We start from the raw sequence: 22,575 nt of genomic DNA, 5'->3' as shown, positions 1-22,575 counted from the left end.
ATTATAATTTTAATTATTATTTATTATTTCAATTTAATTTTATTCTAATCTAACTTTCTTCTTATTCTTTAAGTGCCATCTCCGCGACGAAGGTTGGCAATCATCATGGCTATTCTGACCTTCGAGGCAGCTGCTCTGAACAATTGCCTTGAGCTGCAACCAAACCACTCTCTCAGATTCTTCAACCAGAAAATGCGTCTTCTTCCTAAGCTTCTCCCACCCTCTACTTTTTCTTGAATTATGAGTCTCAAGATATTGTATTTTTCGCTTCTCATCACATGTCCGATATATTGCAATTTCCTTTCTTTTATTGTATTTTCCATTTCCCTTTCTCTGCCTATTCTCCTTAAACACTTCTGTATTCGTGACTCTATCTACCCATGGAATCCTTAACAATCTTCTAAATGTCCACATTTCAAACACGTTAAGTCAATTTATTGTATTCCGGTTTAATGTTCATGATTCAGCTCCATAGTAGAATACACTATGTACATAGCATTTTATTAGCCTTATTCTGAGAGCCAATGTCAGATTTTTGTTGCATAAAATCATTTTCATTTTTACGAAGTTTGCACGTGCTTTTTAAATTATGAATCTTATTTCTGCAGTATAATCGTTAATTTTTATGATCATCGTTCCCAAGTAAGTATATAGTTTTACTCCCTCAATCTGCTAGCCGCCTATCGGTACTATTTCGTTTGTGTTGTTGTTCTTGCTAATTTTCATGAATTTGGTTTTTTTATGTTAAGAGAGAGTCCGTATTCTCCACTATGTCTTAATATTTTGTTTATTATTTTTTCTACGTCTTTCAAGTTGTTGGCTATTATGACTGTATCGTCGGCATACCTAATGTTGTTAATTAAACTTCCGTCACTTTTATGCCGACTGTCTCGTATACCAAAGTTTCTTGTATGATTTCTTCAAAATAAGCATTAAACAATAACTGCGACAATATGCAACTTTGTCTGACCCCTCTCCTTATCTCCTTTTCTTCTGATACTTCTCATTCAATTTTCACATTTGATCGTTGGCTGTTGTATAAATTTAATATCAATGTTACATCCCTACCATCCAGATTATTGTTTTTGAGTAGTTCTATAAGTCGGTCATGTTTACCTTATCGAATACCTTGTTCTAGTCTATAAAGCATACATAAAGATCTCGATTAACATCCAAACATCTTTAGGTCAGCACGTTAAAAGTAAATTGTGCCTCTCTTTTGCCCATTACATTCCGAAATCCAAACTGGAAATCACTAATACCCATCTCCAGCTTAGCGTGTATTCTATTATGGATGATTTTTAGCAGGGTTTAAAGGTATCTAACATTAGACTGATCGTTCGATAATGACTACATTCTTTGGCATTTACTTTCTCTGGTAGACAAATTAATGTTGATGTCAGCATTTCACGTGGAATGATTCCTGTGAAATAGATTGTGTTCAGTAGTTGAACTAAAAGATGTTTTTTTCATTGACTGGTTTTAGCAATTTCCGGTATTTCATCTGGACCAGCAGCTTTATTATTTTTCATGGACTTTACTGCATGCATAATTTCTGACTCTGATATTTTGGGTCCCTTGTCTTTAGTCTGATTATCTTCTTCGTCTATATATTCTTTCCATCATCCTAATTTTTGTTCTGTCTTAACTAATCCTTGTTTGTCCGATAGTATGCTTAAGGTTTTTTGTTTTGCTACCCCAGATAATTCTTTAACTTTCTTATGGAGATTGAAGTTATCATATTTGTTTTGTAAGTCTTCTATTTCTTCGCATTTTTCAGCAAAATAAGTCTCTTTAGCTTCTCTTATTTTCCTCCTTATTTGATTATGCAGCTGTTGGTACTGAGTTATGTTTATATTCTTTTGCCTTCTTCTGTTCTCCATCATTTCCAAAATTTTTTCTGTCATCCAATCTCCTTTCTTGTATCTGGTTGTTTTGAGTTATCTGCGACTTGGTTCAATAATTGCATTTTTAAAGAATTGCCACTGCTATTCTACATAACCATCAATTGATTCCGGTGTGGATTCTAGGTTTGCATTAATTTCTTGTTTCAGTTTTTTTTGACGTCTTCTGATTCTAATTTTTGTATGTTTATTTTATCAATTTTGTAGCTTTTTTGTATCTTTTTTAAGTGAAGTTGGAATTTTGCTACAAGAGGATTGTGGTCCGACACCATGTCTGCACCTAGGTTCGCTTTCACCGATTGTATTGCGTTTCTGTATATGTGGTTTATTAAAATACAGTCAATTTGATTTCTAACGATTTTATCGACCGTGTCAGCTGACGATTTCCAAGTGTAAAGGCGTCGTTTAGGCAGTTTGAAGAAAGTATTGATTACCGCAAGATTATGTTCTAGGCAGAATTCTATAGGAGTTCTCTAAGCGTATTAATTAATGCAATATTTTAATCATGATAGCCTCTTCCTCTTCATTGCTCTTCGTGTTACTTTTAGAAGGTGTTTGCTTTGTATTTTTACTTCTTTTAAAATATTCATCCTGGTTTCTTCTCTTGCCTTTCGCTTTTTTATCTGTATCCATTTTGCTTTCTCTTATTTTTTCACTTTTATTTATTTTCTCATAATAGTAAAGCTTTTAAATTGCAATGTCAATTATTATTTATTATTTTAATTAAAATAATTAATTACAATATTTAATATCTAAACTTTAATCTAATTTATTCTAAGGCCGGATCTGGACTTTTGTGATGAAATGATGTGGCTTATATTTTAATACTTAATTTCTTGTTGGTACTAATTACTTTGTTATCTACAAAAAACTCGTAGGAATGCCTAGGCGGGTAGACCTCTCGTACTTAAAACATTCGCCAAAACCAGTGTTTTAATGTTTCGCACAATTATTCATTTACTCAAAACTTATTAATATCATTAAAATAGTTCTATTTTATTTGTCTTATGTTATTTTTATTTATTCACTACTATTACCTGTATGCACTAGCCCTTAAGACTTATTTTTGAACTCTGTTAAATTTTCAAACTTGCAATACCTCAATTATTTGAAGTTTATTATGAAGCAAACATCACCTGAAATACTGTTGTCCCTTGCAGGACCGTATCATTCCTAAGTATTTGTCTTCTAAATAATCTAAATCCAACTCTAACGCACTTGCTTTTAAAATTAAAACTAATTTATTAATTTGTTACACTTTATTTAATTTGTTATTAATTCAGCAAATAAGGTTTGTTCATGAATATTATATAAACATTTATGCAGTTTCAATTGTTATTAGCAGGTTTTAAATGTGGATATTCCTCATAAAATTTATTCCAGTCATCCTCATTTTCACAAGGCCCTTTTTTTATGAGTTGATCATTCTCGGTTTGTATACACTTAAATTCCGGTACTCTATTTTTGCCTTTAGGTGTTTCTGGTTCTGCAGTGGCTGGATCTATAAAAAATATTTTGTTTTTATTTTTATTTTGACTAACTTGATAAAACAATTATAGGTCGTATTAATAAATTAGCTAGAGATGCTTACAGAGATACTAATATATTTTCTCTTAATAGACAAAGTTCGCCGACCTACAAAGAGTAGGATTGGATGAGAAGGACATTCGGATCATCATGAATTTATACTGGAACCAGCGTGCTCAAGTCAATGTTGAAGACAAGCTGACCGACCAATTGAAGATCATGCAAGGAGTAAGGCAAGGCTGTGTGCTCTCGCCGACTGTTTTTAATATATACTCTGAGAACATTTTTACTGAATCCCTCACAAACCCAGAGATGGGAATCCGAATGAACGGTGAATACATCAATAATATCCTCTACGCCGATGACACTGTGTTACTAGCAACCAGCCTAAATGATCTACAAGCCTTACTAGACCGAGTGAGAACTGTGAGCGTAACATACGAACTAGACCTTGATATTAAGAAAACCAAATTCATGGTTGTCAGCCGTGCAAATTTAGATCCCGGGACACTAATGGCAGGTAGCGAAGAGATCCAGAGAGTCGACAGATTCACTTACATTGGAACTAACCTCAACTCACTATGGGACTACTCTCAAGAGATTAGATCCAGAACTGAAATTGCACGGTCTACTTTTATCAAGTTTGGGAACCAAGATGCGGATAGTAAGGTGCTACATTCTTCCAGTGTTACTATATGGAGTTGAAGCCTGGACACTGATGCAAGCCACAGAAAATCGGACTAAAGCCTTAGAGATGTGGATCTACCGGAGGATACTAAAAATATCGTATGTGGACCATGCCACCAACGTTGAAGTCCTACAGCGCATGAGAAAATAAAAAAAGTGCTTAATTTAGTGCAACAACGTAAGCTTGAGTACCTCGGGCACGTGATACGAAACGAAGAAAAATATCGAATGTTTCAACTCGTTATGCAGGGTAAATTATTTTGCAGGAGAGGACAGCGGCGCTGTCATATCTCGTGGTTAAAAAACCTCCGACAATGGTTTGGGATGACCTTCGCGGAGCTGTTTCGCAACGCAGTTAACAAAACCATGATAGCCTTGATGATCGCCAACATCCGGACCGGATAAAGCACTTGAGAAGAAGAAGAAGAAGACAAAGTTTATCATCATATTTATCTCTAGTCCCCCTAGTATTTTCTTCACTGCATTAGCGTTCACAATGAAGCGTTATACCGAGCGATAAACCCAATTGTGTCCGGTTAAATTTAACGCTGCTTAAAATAAGATCTCTTCTTTATTTGAGAAGAAGCTAGTAATATGACAATAAAAATCCAAAACCCCTACTGTTTACACCACTATTTGTAAGACAAATAGTAAATTGGTACTTTCTATTACAGCTTTTCAAAATAGTCCAATACCCGTAGAAGAAACTGCATTGGCTAATAATCATATTAGTCCAAGATCCCAGAGCGATCAGACATAACTTATTTTCACACAGATGAAATCTTAGAGTCTCAGTAGCGTCTCGCGTGCTTTGAATACCTGCGTATTTATGAAACTTGCTGAGTGACACCTGGGCAGTTACCAGGTGAGAAAGGTAACTAAAAATAAGAGCTATTTAACTTAAATTTACATAACTGATTTTTATACATATTTTGTAGAATATTATTTTGAAAATACTGTAATAAGTGTCAGACACTTGTCATGGACCAGAACTTTTGTCAGACGCTTTAAAGCTCCATTGAAATTAAATGAACTTTACTTACTTTTACATGTCTGATTTTTAAATATGTTATTAATGGAACTATAATAAAGTTATATTTAATCAGTCAGACAAATTAAAATGATAACATCCCTCAAACACAAAAATTAGTTAACCAGAAGTATGAGCGCGAGAGTGCTGTGCGCATGAGCCTCAAAGTAAAAAATTCAAATACATTAAGAATACTTACTGTTTTCGATCTGATTAAATATTTTTGCATCTCTATTTTAATATGATGAACTCTAACATTAAGATAAATATTAAAATAAATTAATGTATTGAATATATTTGGGATAATTAATTAAATCGGAGCAATTTGGTTTCATAAGAAATTATATTTACTTTTTATTGTTCTGAAGCTATTTTCTTGTGGCATTTAATAACGTCAATAAACGTACTTTAACCTTTAATTGTGGCTTATTCCCATTTAAATAGTAATTATATTTTCTTTATTGTAAAAGGATACTAGTTAGGATAATTAAAAAAATAATAATTTTTGTAAAAAATCTTCAACTGGGATTGATTGAAACAAACATTTTTCATATTTTAATCATCATATTCATTGTCGCAATTATTACAATTTTCATCATTCAACCAATCATGATGCTGCTCATCCGAGTCATCATCTTCATCATTATCAGTTATGTTGTTGCTGGCTGGTTCTTCTGCAAAAAATAGTTCAAAGAATTAAAAAGCAGAAAATCACAAACATAATAAATTCTAAACCTGAAATCAAAGTATAATACCTGAAGTTTAAAGGAATTCACTAACGTTTGCTGGTAATTGTTCACCATCAAACCAATGAAAGTGATATTGGTTTTCTTCTAATCTCTACCCATTGTGTTTAGGAGTTAAAATGGTTGGTTGTTTTACATTTGCATTATTCCATATGCTACAAATGTAATTACCACGTCGGAATTGTTGGAATAACTCACTTTAGCATGGTGGTAAACTGCTAGCATCAAAATTTTTTAAATTTTTGCGATTAAATTCTTTGTTAATATTAGATACGCTGTAATTATTTAAAAATAATTGAAGCCGGGCAGCATTAATATTGCACGTATCAGTAAAACTATAAATTTCGCAGATAATTTTTTGGATTATTTTGAAAATATCTTTTTGGGTGCGCTCATCGGTAAACAACTCTGATTTTCCAAACTGCATGAAAGCTCGCTGATATTCATGTTTCTTCATTAATATATTGAATGGTCTTTGTTTACCCTTTTTAAAAAAGGCAAGATTAAAGTGACATCCAGTTAGAGCGTGAAACCCTGGCAAATTTCTACATAAAGATGGTCCCAAGTACTCGTAAACCTTTGTCAAATTAATGTATCTCTGGTTATTTCCGGTGCCTGCGTTTAACCATACATTCGAAACATCATTTTTTAAATTATGCATATGTCCAACATAATTATCGCAATGTCAGTATCAGAACATCTAATAACAAAATTTGTTTTAACGTGTACATTACAAATATGAAAAACAATTTTAGTGTCAGCTTCTTCATGTTCAGGACACGATAAATTGTAATCAACATTCGATAAAACTGTATTATTATCAACGATGTAAGAATGACATTGTTTAGAATTAATTAGTACTCGTTTATTCTCAATAAATGGCACCATTTCATCAAATGTCCAGTGTTGAATAAAAAAATCAACGAGGGCCTGTTTAAAATTGATATTTTTGAGTTCTTGCGAAAAATCTGACGGTCTAACTTGATCGGAACCAGAAACGTTGAAATCTAATAGAGTAGACTCATGACGAAGGCCTCTTTCGTAGCCTTTGATCGAAGGAGAGAAATATTGATCAAAAGTAACGTAAAGGAGAACCAAGTTATAGACGTCTCACTCACTCTGAAATGCAAGCACAGCACTCTCGCGCTCATACTTCTGGTTAACTTATTTTTGTGTTTGAGGGATATTTGGTCATTCTGATTTGTCTGACTGATTAAATATAACTTTACTATAGTTCCATTAATAACATATTTAAAAATCAGACATGTAAAATTAAGTAAAGTTAATTTAATTTTAGCGGAGCTTTAAAGCGTCTGACAAAAGTTCTGGTCCATGACAAATGTCTGACACTTATTACAGTATTTTCAAAATAATATTCTACAAAATATGTATAAAAATCAGTTATGTAAATTTAAGTTAAATAGCTCTTATTTTTAATTACCTTTCTCACCTGGTACCTGCCCAGCTGTCACTCAGCAAGTTTCATAAATACGCAGGTATTCAAAACACGCGAGACGCTACTGAGACTATAAGGTTTCATCTGTGTGAAAATAAGTTATGTCTGATCGCTCTGGGATCTTACTCTATATATTTGATAGGTTTGGATGTACTAATGGTAGAGGAAAAAAAATGCTGCTCATGAGACCTCGTGAAAAGAAAATTAGTCAAAAACAAAAAATTAGAGAAACTCAGGTTTGTGTATTGACTGAAGCCACCCGTACTCATCTAGATGTTCAATTTTTTCGCATGCGAAAAATCATGTCATTTTTCGTTGTATTATTAACTATCAGTCTATCACAATTTTATAATCACTACCTTAGTCTAACCCTTGACAATCCTTTCTATTCCAGTTAAACCTTCCCTCCTTTAGAAAAACGAACAATTCTGAACAAAATTAAACGAACGCATGTTTCCTCCATTCGTTCCTTGCACTCACTAAAATTAAAAAACGTGATTTATTAGATGTTGCTTTAGTAAATGCAGAATATGGTGCTCCTTTAGTAAGGCTAGAAATTAGAATACTGGTCAGATAATATTTAGATTCCAAACGAACTCGAGTTGTGGCAAACACAAAGAGTTCAAAGAGCAGAAACAAAAAAAAAATAAAAGACTAATTTCGGACACATTCGGAAACATTCCTAGAGGCAGAGGCGCAATCCTCTTCTTCCTTAAGTGCCCTGTCCGTTGCAAACGTTGGCTATTAACATGGCAATGTCTTAATCTTGTTTGCGGCGCTTCTGAATAGTTCGACCGATGTGAGCCCGAACCACTTCCTCAGATTTTGGAGCCACGAGTGTCTTCTCCTGCCTGGCCCGCGCTTACTGTTTATTTTTCCCTGGACAATCAATTGCAGTAGACGGTACTTATCGTGTCTCAATATGTGGCCTAGATATTCAAGCTTTCTTTGTTTAATTGTATTCACGATTTCTTTCTCCTTTCCGATTCTTTGGATTACCTCTATGTTGGTGAACTGTTCGGTCCAGGATATACGAAGAATGCGTCGGTACACCCACATTTCGAATGCTTCTAGTTTTCTCGTGAGCGTCTCCGTCAGCGTCCAGGCCTCCACACCATACAGTAAGATCGGAAAAATGTAGCATTTAACTAGACGTAGTTTTAGGGGAAGAGACAAATCCCTGCTTGTGAGGAGCTTTTTCATATTGCTAAATGCTGCTCTAGCTCGTTCTATTCTCGCCTTAATTTCTGTGGCCTGTTTTCATTTTGCATTTACGTTGGTGCCAAGGTACACATAAGATTCTACGTGGTCAATTAGTATGTTACTTATCCGTAACTGTCGAGCAGGCTGTTGCTTATTGCTTATCAGCATCCACTTTGTCTTCTTGAAGTTGAGGCTCAGGCCGTATTCCTCACTAACTGAATAAACTCTTTCCATTACCTACTGTAATTCGTCTATGGTACTGGCAAGGATCACCGTGTCGTCGGCATATCTTATATTGTTCGTTAACTCGCCGTTTATTTTTAAGCTCTCATTTGCATTTTCCATACATTAGTTAAATATTTCTTCGGAATAAATATTGAATAGGAGTGGGGATAATATACACCCCTGACGGACACCTCTTTTGATCTGCACACTTTCAGTGAGTTCGTTGCCAATTTTTGCTCTTGCTGTTTGACCCCAGTATAGGTTTACCACAATTCGAATGTCCTTGTCGTCAATACCTGTCTTTCGCAGAATATCTATCAATTGTTCATGATTGACATTATCAAATGCTTTTCTAAAATCTACAAAGCACAAATACACGTCCTTATCAACGTCTCTACACCGCTGTATAAGCACCTGGAGAGCGAAAATTGCTTCTCTAGTTCCAAGTGCTTTCCGAAAGCCAAACTGCGATCTATCAATATTTGACTCACATTTATCATATATTGTTCTATGAATGATCTTAGCGAACGCTTTAGTGACATGATTGATCAAGCTTATAAGCCGGTAGTCATCACAGATCTGGGCATTTGGTTTCTTCGGGATTGTAATAAATGTTGACTGCAGCCAGTTCTCCGGGATTTTACCGCTATTATATATGTTGTTAAAACATATATGCCTATAGACATTTTTAAAAATGTCTATAGGCCCCAGGTCGACTCAGCCTGAATAAAATGAGTACCTTGGGTAAAACCAGGGGTAATAATAGGCGGTTGAAGCGTAGCACTGGCCATGTTACCTTCCTTGTATACCGTAGGCCCTAGATATAGCAGACCACCCTGCTATACTCCCATAGCCGCAAAGCGGTATAAAACGGGAGACTATTATTATTATATATGTTGTTAAAAAGTTCAACTAGATTATCAAGGAACTGTTTGTCTGATTTACATAGGATCTTTAATATTTCGCAGGGTACATTGTCCGGACCTGCTGACTTATTGTTTTTTAGTGCTGCAATGGCATCTTCTATCTCCGATTTAAGGATTGAAGATCCTGTTTCTCCTTCTCCATATAGGTGATCATCAGTACTGTCAGATGCAAATAATTTTTCTATGTATGATTTCCATGTTTCTAAGATCGTTGATGGCTCCGAGATAAGATTTCCATCGCCATCTTTTATGCTGTTGGGTGACTTATTGAATTTCTGCTTGTTTGTCATTGATTTTATTTTTTTGTGCATATTGTAACTGTTGTATTTTCGTTCGTATTGTTCTATTTCCCTGCATTCGTTGGAAAACCACTTTTCTTTGGCTTCTCGAATTTTCGTTCTTATGATTTTGTGGATCTGCTGGTATTTTTCTGCATTTTTATTCTTGAATTTACGTCTTTCATCCATCATATTCATTATCTCATCAGACATCCATTCTTTCTTCTTCCGTCTGTCACGCTTTAATAGAGTCGCGCATGTTGTTTGGATTGCTTCCCTCGATTTATCCCATCTCTCTATTATGTCTGACGTGTTCTCGTTAATGTCGTTTATTTTCTTTCCTAGTTGTTCTCGTACTTTTATTTTGGTTTCTGGGTTAGTGAGTTTCTTAATATCAATTGTGTTTAAATTAGATCTTTTCTCGAGCCGTTTTACTCTCATGACCATTCTGCATAACAACAGATTGTGGTCCGTAGGCACATCGGCACCTGGGTACGTTTTTGATGATTTTATCGTGTTTTTATATCTTGTTGGTACTGCTATATAATCTGATTCCTTATGATGTTGTCAGGTGAGTCAGCGGGGGATTTCCATGTGTAAAGTCGACGTTTGGGGAGCTTGAAGAGTGTATTACTTAACAGCAGGTTATATTCCTGAGAGAAGCATATAAGTCTATCACCTCTATCGTTTCTCTCTCCTAGGCCGAAGTTACCCACGATCTCATTCACCTTGCCTCTGCCAACCTTTGCGTTAAAATCTCCCATCACTATTATTACTTCATGTTTTTTTGTAGAAAAAGGCCTAGAAAAAGGTGGAAAGACGCAGTCAGGGAAGACCTGTAGAAGATGGAAGTAAGGCCATGGGAAATAATAGCAAAGGATCTAAATCAATGGAAGGCAATTAATAGTAAAGGCGGCAAAAACTCACGAAGAGTTGTAAAAGCCAATGATGATGATGATGATGATGTTTTTTTGTCATTTTCATCAGGCTTCCCAGTTGTTCATAGAATTCTTCACTGGTTGCCTCATCTTTATCTGCCGTTGGCGCATATACCTGTAATATGTTAATATTCACCGGTGTTGCTTGAATTTGTAAAAGCATTATTCTATCTATTGTGGGTGGTGCAATCCACCCACAATAAATTAATGGTGGATGTAACTCAAATGTGCAGGGGTACAACTAACATCAAAGAAAAGTGTCAAATATCTGGGAGTGACACTACACCAATATGGCGGTTAGGGGAGCATATACGGATGGTAGCCTAGAAGGGAGCAAAGAGTGCTGCTGCGATGGGGAGAGTTATTCCTAATATTGGAGGATCTAAATCAGAAAGGAGGAGGGCTTTAGACGGTGTTGTGAAATCAGTCATCCTCTTCGCGGTACCAGACTGGAGTGAGGCGATCAAAATACCGACCTACAAAGGGCTCATAATACGAGTAGAGAGAACAAGTCTGTTGCGACTATCATGCGCCTACAGGACTCTATCTGCAGCGACCTTGTGGACTATCACGGGTTGTGTTCACCTGCATGTGCTAGCAGTAAAAGGAGAAATCTCTATGAGAGAAGAGAACAGCCGTAAAAAAGAAGAAAAGTAAAGATAAATGAAAAGAATGCAAGAAGAGTGAAACAGCACCAAAGATGTTGCTATGTGGACCAAGATGCTGATGGTGGACTGTGATCACAGGTGACTGGATTACTTCTTCTTCTTCTTAAAGTGCCCTCTCCTCAATGGAGGTTGGCTACTACAATTTTAAAATCTTCTCTATCTTCAGCTGTTCTTATTAGCTGTTCGAAATTTAGCCCTGTCCATTGTCGGATGTTTCTGAGCCACGATAGTCTTTTCCTTCCTAGGCCTCTCTTTCCCTCGATTTTTCCTTTCACTATAAGTTGGGCATATTGGTACTTATTATTTCTCAGTATGTGGCCTAGGTATGATGTTTTTCTAACTTTTACTGTGTTAAAAATTTCTCTTTCCTTGCCTACTCTATGCAGCACTTCTTCGTTTGAGGTATGCGATGTCCATGAAATTTTGAGCATTCTCCGGTAGATCCACATTTCAAGGGCCTTCAATTTATTTACGGTTGATGTTTTTAGGGTCCACGTTTCAACTGCATATAGAAGAATCGACCAAACGTAGCATTTTGATAAACGTAGTCGAATTTCGAGTTTTATTCGAGAATCACAAAGCAGTTTTTTTATTTTTTCGAAAGATTTTCTGGCCTGTTCTATTCTCGATCTTATTTCTAGATCAGGATTTAGGCTGCTATCGATCCAACATCCCAGGTACTTAAATCTATTGACCTGTTCTAAAATGTGCCCATTTATTGTGCAAGGTTGAGGTACGTTTTGGTTTTTTTGGATTAACATCACTTTGGTTTTTTTAATGTTTATTTTCATACCAAATTGCTCACAGGTCGAGTTGGTCTTGTCGATGAGTCGTTGTAGACCTACGTCGGAATCCGCAATTAACACTGTATCATCGGCGTATCTGATACTGTTGATATTTACGCCATTCACCTTGACTCCATCTTTGGAATCCTCCTCTACTACCTGACGCAAATACTCACAGGACATGGTTGTTTTAGGACATATCTTCATAGATTCAGAAAGACAGGTACAGATAAATGCCTATACTGTGAATATTCTGGCACTGTTACTTCACACAGCAACCTTCCAAAAGTAGAGGAGGATATTTTTCTTTTAAAGAAAATTTAAGATATTTTCATTTATAATTTTTCTTGAATTTTTTTAATAAAAGTTTTTTAACGAACAACTCTCTGTTACGTTTTAATTTTGCCCTACAGTTTATTTAAAGAAGTTGGAACGTTGAAGTTTTCCGCGGCAACTTTTATCGATTTTTTGTATCGATTGTGATGATAAACGATAAGTACATTGGCGTAGATACGCTACCGGACAAACAGTGTGACTTATCGTCCTAGCCTTTTATATAGATAGATTCTATATTGCAAATACGAAAAATTTAATATTAATGCTTGTATTCAGAATACGTTAGCACATGTTAATGCTATTCTTTATGTAATTTTTTTCCTAATTGGATCTGAAGATGTGCGTCCATCACTTTTTAGAGAAGTCTTACAATTGATCTTATTAATGTTTATACAACAGATTTATATCAACCCGGTTAAGTTAGGTTAGGTTATGATATTTCTTAAAAAATTAATAGATACAAGATTAATACATACCTGTACATATACATTCAGGATAGATTGGTGCATTACACTCTTGTGGTGGGAACTTAGAATCCCCAAGAAAACATCTAACTATCCCATCCAAGTCTTTTCTTGGTTCAAACAGGGATCTACATTTACAGTCATCGATTTCATCAGTTCTTACTATGGCAACTGCAAGGGCGGCAAAAATAATGCGGACGGTTTTCATGTTGAGGGTTCTAAACAAAAATTTTTTTTTTAATATGTAAACGTTTAAAATACAAGTAAAATAATTCTTCTTGTGCTCACTAATAAAATGCAAAAGGAGTCTGCCTCTAATATGCAAATCAGACATTTAACATCATTACCTGTATAAAGTGGCAGCCGTAGTGCAGTGGCTATGTTACTGGCTTAACAAGCTGGAGGGCCTGGGTTCGAATCCCGGCCCCACAAAAATTAAAAATTTCTAATTTAACTGAGCTGCCACCGTGCTTCGGAGGGCACGTAAAGCCGTCGGTCCCAGCTACGAAAGTATTCGTTAGGTCATGTTAGGGGCGCTTGCGCGACCTAAAAACCATAACACCAGACCTTAGCCAGAAGGTTACACGAACTTTACTTTACTTTACCTGTATAGAGTAGTCGACTGCTGCACATTTACTACAATTTCACATAACTGTACAAGACCAGCACCAGTAAAGGAAATAGAAACTAGACTAATACTCATTTAATTAAAATCTCATGTTATGAATGAACAAAAATCAGCCAAAATAAACGAAGGCATAAATGTAACAGTGGTTAAAATAGTTGATGATACAAAAACTATTTTACGAACTGAAGCAAAAAACCAGGAAACAACTATCTAGAGAGATACAAAAACTGCAAGAATTTAACTTTAAGCAAATGAACTAATTCTGAGTATCCTTTTTATTGAATCACCTTCTTTTTCTTTTTCTTCGAGTTTGCCGTTTTCGTTTCACAAAAATCAGTTAGCACAAAAAAAATGTAAGAAATGTAATACAATGGAAATAAATGCTAAAGGTAATATATGTATATAGCTTATCGTCTATGCTTCGCCTAGCTCGGGCTCTCAAGTGTTAATTCGTTTTGTCTTAAACTATGAATTAAACAATAGATCCTTAGCTGATAGCAAATAAAACAATAATTTAACTAATTATGTTTATTTAACACATGAAACATAATATTTAAATAGCAAAAACCCTGCCTAATGCTTAATATTAAATACATTTAAATGGTACTTGTGGCATCGATGGGCTGCTTGCTTCTTAATATGTGTGGCCTGCAGATTATGTGGATAGGTCCTGTTGCCGGCTCCAAAGTATGTAAGTACGTCTTGAAGATAGCTGTTTAAGCCCACATCTCTCCATAAAGTATTTTCAATAAAATGTTGCAGACATATCCCATAAATTCTCCAATAAATTCAATAAACTAGAATATTAACTAGCCTGTATTAGGGAAACATCAAAGGGAGTTAACTTCCTTGCCAATTATTTTACCAAAATTACAATTAAACAAATAGCAAATGGGAAGGATAAAACGAAATAGACTTACCATTAAAATTAGCAAAATTTTGTAAGATTACTATATGCAAAAAATTGAGAACGTGGCTTTAAAAGAAGTCAGGTTACGAATATTGAAAATGCTGTCAGAATTATAAAATAAATAGATTACAGTGAAAGTACTCACCCCAAGATAATTCTGCAGACGATAAAATGAACCATATGGTAATTTTCACCTTATTTTTTAAATTTTAATTACAGACAAAAAACAATATTCCCGCTACGAAAGGTGATTGACACAAAGTGAGTGGGATTAAAATGAAGTATAGCACAGATGTCATAGGATGTATGCCTATGATGGAATTAGCTCTTATGTCAACATAGAACAGAATATTTACTAGCGGACAGAAAGAGAAAGGGCGAATATTTATTTTACCGGAAAGAAAGAATTACGAAATAAAGAGAGAGGGCGAATATTTATTCTGCGGGACAGAGAAAGAGAGAGAGAGAGAGAGAGAGAGAGAGAGAGAGAGAGAGAGAAAGAGGGCGCCAACTAGTTTTTGAAGAAAAAATGGTAAAAAAGAAACTGAAGTTAAAGGAATTAATAAATTAATAAAGAAATTAAAATAAAATAATTATTTAAATATAAATTAATAAAGATGTGACGTTTATAACATTACAAATGAAACAAAATAAGATTAACTGAATTAAAATTATAGTTATTTATTACTATCCGGCTCGAAGGCTCAATGTTTTGTGTAAAACTTAATGAGGTCGCTGGTTGATATATAATTTAAAATAACAATAATGCAATAGGTATGTGTATATGGATATGTAAAGTAAAAGATTGTAATTCAAATAACAATTGGCAGATTTAATAACGTATTGCCAATTCTAATGAGAATCACTTACCTTTTATAAATGCGGCCGATATTTAAACAAATGGACAGCGACGTCTGTGGCTGGTGGACCGCTCGAAATCTTAGGGTAGGCTGGACGTACAGTTGACGATAGCCTCCGTTCGGCTCGCGGAGATAAGAATACGGCCGAGGCGATTTTCCCTGCCTGTCATAACAGGCCACTATTGGGAAGGAATGAAGAGGCAGAGAGCTGTCGCTCGAGGTTTTGGGTTTGTAGAAACGCACGCAGGGCGCTTCGGCGTTTCGGTCACCGGCCTACACTCCTAGTATCCGAGACGAGTCTCTCGTGGGTCCACTCTTTTCTCATTCTACAGAACAAGGTTAGGTTGAACGTGCTGCGTCCCTGACATGCCCTTTCCCCAGTAAGGGAGTGGGGTTACGGCATATACTCACCTGGGAGATTTGTAAGTGGCAGAGGAGAGCTCCTCAGTGGCGACCTGTCAAACGTGTTCACCTATCCGCCCCGGGGGGGGGGGGGAATTAACGGAAGGTGTATGTTCCGCAAAACAGGTACTACGGGGAGGGTGGAGCCCCGTGTTACTTTATGTAATCATGCCACCCTCAAATAGTGTCGGACTCGTAGTGGTAGAGGTTCCTCTTACGGTAGTATGTTAAAAGGCCATGCAGACCAGGGTTCTGCCAGTACTTGTTATTGAAGGGAACACGAATCATTTCAATGTACGGTCTTGACATGCGTTCGCGACATCGAGTTGGTTTAGAGTGCCGCTCATACAGAAAAATACGCATCTAGGAAAGTCAACTAAGGTGGTTCCTTTGCTTTTAGGACCTTCGTATATAGCAATAAATTAAGCTTAAAATGTCATTTTAAACTTTCTGCACAAAAGACGGGTACATTTCCTTGAGGAATCTGAAGTGTTTTGGGTTGATAAATAGTTTCCCAAAAATATGTACGTTGTTTGCAGACAAGTGAATTCTTAGAACTTGACAATAATGAATAAGCCAAATTGATAGTGAAACTTTAAAAGATGCGTAACTAAAGCCATATTATGATAAGCTAATATATTATAAAAGATTTAAGACTAAATAAGGTCATTTTTAAATATTAAAAATAAAATATTTAAATAAGTCTTGGACAGTTTTTCAAACAGATATATATATATATATATATATATATATATATATATATATATATATATATATATATATATATATATATATATATATCTTAAAAACATGATAAAAATCACGATAAACAATATCGCTGTTGTAGATAAATTTGTGTATCTGGGCTCCTTAATAACCAACAAAGGAGGCTGTACTGAAGAAATAAAGCGGCGGTCAGCAATAGCAAAAAGCGCTATGGCAAAATTAACAAAAATTTGGAAAAGCCATGAAATAACTACCGATACAAAAATGAGACTAGTAAGAAGCCTAGTTTTTCCAGTTTTTACTTATGCATCGGAATGCTGGACCCTTACTGAGAAAGAAAAAAGAACATAGATGTATTTGAGATGTACTGCTGGAGACGAATGCTGAGAATACCATGGGTGGCCCAAAGAATAAATGAATCCATACTGGACCAGCTAAATATAAAGAAAAGACTAAGAACGCAAATATCAGAACAAATAATAAGCTATTTTGGACATTTGGTGCTTCGAAGAAATGGTCTTGAAAAACTTACCATCCAGGGAAAAGTAGAAGGCAAAAGAAATAGAGGTAGATCTCCCACACGATACACGGACCATATTGTTGCTACCATTGGCGCTCCATTGTCAGAATGTGCTGGAATGGCAGAAGATAGAAAAACGTGGAGGAACATTGGGAACTTTAGCTAATAGCTTCATGATATTACGATACCTGCATCAGGTTAATGACTAAGAAAAAGAATCTTAAAAAGTGTAGGTGATAGACCACATCCCTGTTTAAAAACTTTTATTGCGATTTTTTTGTTAATGCATTGCCTAACTATATTTACAGCTCTGTTTTTTTATATAATATTTGTGTCATATTCACCCATTTTTCTCTAACGTACATTTTTCTCATTGCTTCCCATAGTTATTTCCTGTGCACACTATCATATGCTTTGTTCAAGTCTATAAAGGTCATATGCGGTTTACCATTTTTTTCTTTGTTCTTTCTTATCACCTGTCTTATGATAAATATAATATCTAGACACAATCTGGTTTTTCCGACTCCGGCTTATTATTCGTCCTAATAGTCTACGTGCTGTTCTATTTTTTCTTTTATTACTGTGCAAAAGATTCTTGTTAATAAATGTATTACACTAAGTTTTCTAGTTATTTGGTGACCTTTTGTCACCTTTTTTTAAAGTGGAGGGCATATATGATATATGATGACTACCCTTCTCTAAAATCCCCTGTCCTGCTTCAATTTTATTAAACAACACTCGTATGAATGACATAATCCTTGCGCCTCCATATTTTATGTTCCCTGGTCCTGGTACGTTGCTATTTTTGGCTTTATTTTGTGCTGTAGTGCTTTTAGTGTTTTAATTATATCTTCTTCTATATTTTCGGCTTCTCTATTTTTATTGTCACAAGGTCTTGTGGCATATACTCCGGTCTATCTCCTGCAATCATTTTGTGTAATAATTTTGTTCACACCCTAGATGTAATTATCTGTATAATATTTTTAACTCGTTTAAGTATTGCTTTTGGTGGTTTTTTTTAAATTTTTTTCCATTCTTTCGAATATCTGTAATACCCTATCGTATTGTCCGTGTCTCTGCACATTCTCTCCCAGTACTCTTTCTTTTCCAGCCTTATTATTTGTTTCACTTGTTGTGTGAGGGTAACATACTTTTCTCTTATTCCTGGGCTTCTGTCGTTTAGCCATTTATGAAACGTACTTTTTTTAAATCATCTCTTCGAGGTCGTCAATGAATTTCTCCAAATATATATGTTTGTGTTGTTTAATACCTAGTACTTCGTTGCTTCGTTCAAATAAGTGTGAAAAGTTTTTACATACAGGTGATAGTAGTGAATAAAGGAAATACCATCAGATAAATCAGACAACTATTTTAACAATTTTGATAAGTTTTGAGTTAATAAATAATTGTGTGAAAGATTAAAAAACTGGTTTTGGCGAATTTTTTAAGTCGGAGGGGTCGGCCCGCTTAGGCATTCCTTCGCGTTTTTTGGCAGATAAGAAAGTAATTAGTACCGACAAAAAATTAAATATTAAAATAAAAATCACATAATTTTATTACAAAAATCCAGATCCATCCCTAAAATAAATTAGATTAAACTTAGATTAGAATTAAATTAAATTAAAATAATAATTGTTATTGTAATAAAAGAGTTTTATTAATATAGGAAAATGAATAGAAGTGACAAAGGAACAGGAAGCGAACTAGATAGAGATGAATAAACAAAACGCAAGTGAAGTAACCAGGCGGAATATTTCAGAAGTAAAATGACAAAGCTTACACCTTCTAAAAGTGACATGGTGAGGAAGAAAGAGAAAAAAAATGCCATGATTAAAATGATACAGCAACTGAAGGGAAAAAAAATGAAAAAATGATGAATGAAGTAAAGTAAATAAAAAAAGAACAAATGGAAATAATAAACAACTACAAGAGATAAAGGAGAAGAACAAAGAATTAAAAAACGACGTAAAACAATTACAATATAGACTGGAATAAGTGGAGAAAACAGGTAAAAAGAAGAGTTTGATTATACCGGGTTTAAAAATAGATCAAAATGGTGATAAGAAACTAAAAGAAAGCAAGGAAACATTCATATCGCAAGAACTGCAGGCGCAAATATAACTGAGGAACGTAACAAAAATAGAAAAAACAGTCTATGCCATAGAAACGGAAACTTTCGCAGATAAAATTAAAATACTAAATAGGAAAAGTAAGTCGAAGTATCATAAAGATCGCATCTACATAAATAATGATCAAACATCAGAAGAGAAAGAATAGTTAAAATAACAAAGACAGAAAAATTACGAGACAGACAAAAATAGGCTAGAAGAAGTTGTTCGCGAATGGGAATTAATGGATATACGAAAAAAGCGAAAAGATACGGATTTTTAATAAACCAAACAAAATCGCAATATATAAAAATAAGAGGAGACATAACAAATATATCAAAATGAAAAGAGCAGAGACTGTCTAGTCAGAATTTGACTCCTTTGGAGTAACCGTAACAAACACGGGAAAGCAAGACAAAGAGATAAACAGAAGATTCATGAAGGGAAGCAGAGCGATAGGGTGATTAAATTAATTACTGACATGTGTCAAATATATGAGACAAAAATGTGTCAAGAACAGCTAAACTTCGAGTCTACGGGACAGAAATCAGATCAATAGTGATACCAGTGAAACGTGGATTATAAACCAGCAGGAAAAAAAAATATCTGGAAAGAAAAGGTGCTCAAATAAAAAGTCGAACAAATAAAAAAATAATGAGGATGTATGGAAAACCAGCAATTACGGCAAAAATACGAGCCTAAAGAGCTAGATAGCTTGGTCACATTATACGAATGCCAGAGATTAAAACAATACTAAAGGAGGGAGAAATGGGGAAAAAAGAAGAGGACGGCCAAAGAAGAAATGGTGGAAAGCAGTAAAGCAAGATTTGTCAGAAATAAGCGTGAGAAATAAGCATTTTTAGAAGCCAGGGGCCTACAAGGCCTGTAGCGCTGTTACATATTCGCTCTGTGCGTGACTGACGCGACACCTACCGCCTTCATCTGACAGTTTTGGAGTCTACCAATTTTCAGGTTAAACATATGACATTAATGACATATGTTTGACATTGTTAAATACAGGCGAAATTGACAATTATTAATAATTAACTTTTTAACTATATTTTTTCAGTTTATGTACAAAATAAATGTAGTATTAAAAACTGGGTTTCTCAAAATTCATCATAATATATCTTTTTAAGCCCAAACGGAAAAGAAAAGTTAAAAACCTAGTACTGGCAAATCAAGTTTTTCACGTGAAAGAGCATATAATTAAAAACAGTAATAGTAAAAGTTATGATATAAAAGCTAAAGTCATCAGGCACTCTGCAGTTAGCTTGAAGCCTTATAAAATATCATTTAAGGTAAATTATTTAAATATTTCCTATTTTAATTGCATAAAAATGATGTTATGTGATATTTACTTTTTCATATTAATCGCACGGATCCATCTTTTTCTTTTCTCTAATTTATATGTAATCTTTGGAAACCTATAAAAACTACACTTTTTACACCTATAAAAACAGCTATTTTTGCTATTATTAGCACAATTAAATACGCAATATGTATTTGCACACATTTTTGATAAAATTTATGCGTATAAATACTCCAATTGTGTCATATTTCGCCGCTACGCACGCTGGCATCGTTTCAAGGTACCCCTACCATGGTCACGCACGGAGCGAATATATTCTGTTAGTAGGTTCTGTAGTGTTCGAGTACTAAATTATTGTAGAAGTTCTACTTTATGCCTCGAATTTACGATTTTTTGCATCTCCTTATATCTCTGGATATTGCCTTTTTGTAGTTTTTTCGTGTATACGAATTTCCCTAGTACTATGGAAATTGTACCATCAATAACCGAGAAAAAAAATTAATTTTCGATCTATAAAATTTTTTGAAAAAAACTAGATGTGTATGGCTTATAAAGAGTTACTATGTTAACACTATGGTTAAATTAAAATACACCATGTAGGATAATCTGGTGTGCCTGTGCATCTTACTCTTCCTTTTTTTAAGGAATTCTGCTTATTTATTGTCCATCTTTTGCGCGGTTCTTCGATCCCGATACTTCAAATACCGATTGGTCATTATCTCTTAGTATTTTGACCATAAGGGTCACCCCAGTTTGCTTATGTGTGAATATAGCTCAGGACAGTTTTAAACTAAATAAGAAATACATTACTACGACTTACATACCTCTCATGTAATCACTGAAAAAATTATTTAAAATATGCTAGGTGTTAAAAATAATATGTAATAAGTTAAAATAATCATAAATTATTTATAGAAAATATTTGACTTACTGCACTTCAGTTCAGTTTCTTCTACAAAATATAAAATCAATTTATAAGAATTTAATTTTATAGTACAATAAATAATAAATCTGGGGTATTGTTATATAAACATTGTTTTAATTAAAATAAGCCCACCAGGAATTATACCTTTACGTAATAAATCTGAAGCGAGTATAATCGTTTGGAAATTTTATAGTAAAATCTCTCTTATCCGGAATTTCAATAAAACAAAATATTCAATAATTTGACACAATCCGCCCGAGACTTTCTGTCCTCTTCCTTCATCACACACTACATTAAAATGGAAATATTGTAGTTAAAATTGTCAAGTCATTTTTAATTTTGACGTGACAACGTCTTAAATTAGGTTGTGGCTCGGAGTCATTCATGAAAAAGTGTAACGCCCGCTCACCTCTGTTACAGTGAGTCACCGAACGAGAGAGAGGCCCGCCGGACCGGCGAATGCCTTGCGTCTCTCTCCCACTCAAACATGATCGGTCCGCTGCGCGCGCAGCACTAGAGAAGTAGGCGCGTTGAATCGGTGCGTGCTTCCGTGCTTGTGTCTTTGTCTTTCTCGAACGTTCTTGGCGTTCAAGACACATTACAGCAGAAACACTTCCTTTCATTTCATATTTCTCCTATCATCGTCCTATCCTCAACAAAATCACTCAAATAGAAATTAGTTAAGTTTAAGTTTACATGTACAATGTTTTAGTAAACAAAATATATTTCTATAGTTAAAATTTGTGCAATTCTTATTTTCATTCAATTCCTTGTTCCTATTGTGCAATTTAATAATATTCATATCAATAAATATTCTACCGAGAAAAAGACGTTGTCACGTAAAATCTTCGCCCGTAAAACCGACTTTACAGGCAACCGATTTTTTTTTTATTTATTTACGCTGTAACCACCAGGGTTATTAGCGACCTAAAAAATATAATACAGGTAAAGTTAGAAAAAATTACAATAATTGATATAGTCCTGAGTCTTTAAGATAACTGATTGTGTTTT

At 34.6% G+C, this 22,575-nt stretch overlaps 1 long non-coding RNA gene across 2 annotated transcripts; it reads right to left on the bottom strand.

Moving 5' to 3' along the window:
* Positions 1-3,144: 3,144 nt before the first annotated feature.
* On the bottom strand, positions 3,145-21,688 carry LOC140442638 (uncharacterized). 2 transcript variants are annotated; one of them, XR_011951087.1, is made up of 3 exons: positions 21,571-21,688; positions 13,186-13,391; positions 3,145-3,405 (listed from the first exon to the last, which is right to left on the bottom strand). It is a non-coding gene; the product is annotated as an uncharacterized lncRNA (long non-coding RNA). The 2 variants fall into 2 exon arrangements; XR_011951088.1 differs by lacking the exon at positions 21,571-21,688 and adding an exon at positions 21,464-21,549.
* Positions 21,689-22,575: the final 887 nt, after the last annotated feature.

The sequence above is a fragment of the Diabrotica undecimpunctata genome, chromosome 6, assembly GCF_040954645.1.
Source record: "Diabrotica undecimpunctata isolate CICGRU chromosome 6, icDiaUnde3, whole genome shotgun sequence".
NCBI classification, from domain to species: domain Eukaryota; kingdom Metazoa; phylum Arthropoda; class Insecta; order Coleoptera; family Chrysomelidae; genus Diabrotica; species Diabrotica undecimpunctata.
The sequence above is the reverse complement of the archived record's forward strand: the minus strand, read 5'-3'. Positions and strand labels throughout refer to the sequence as shown.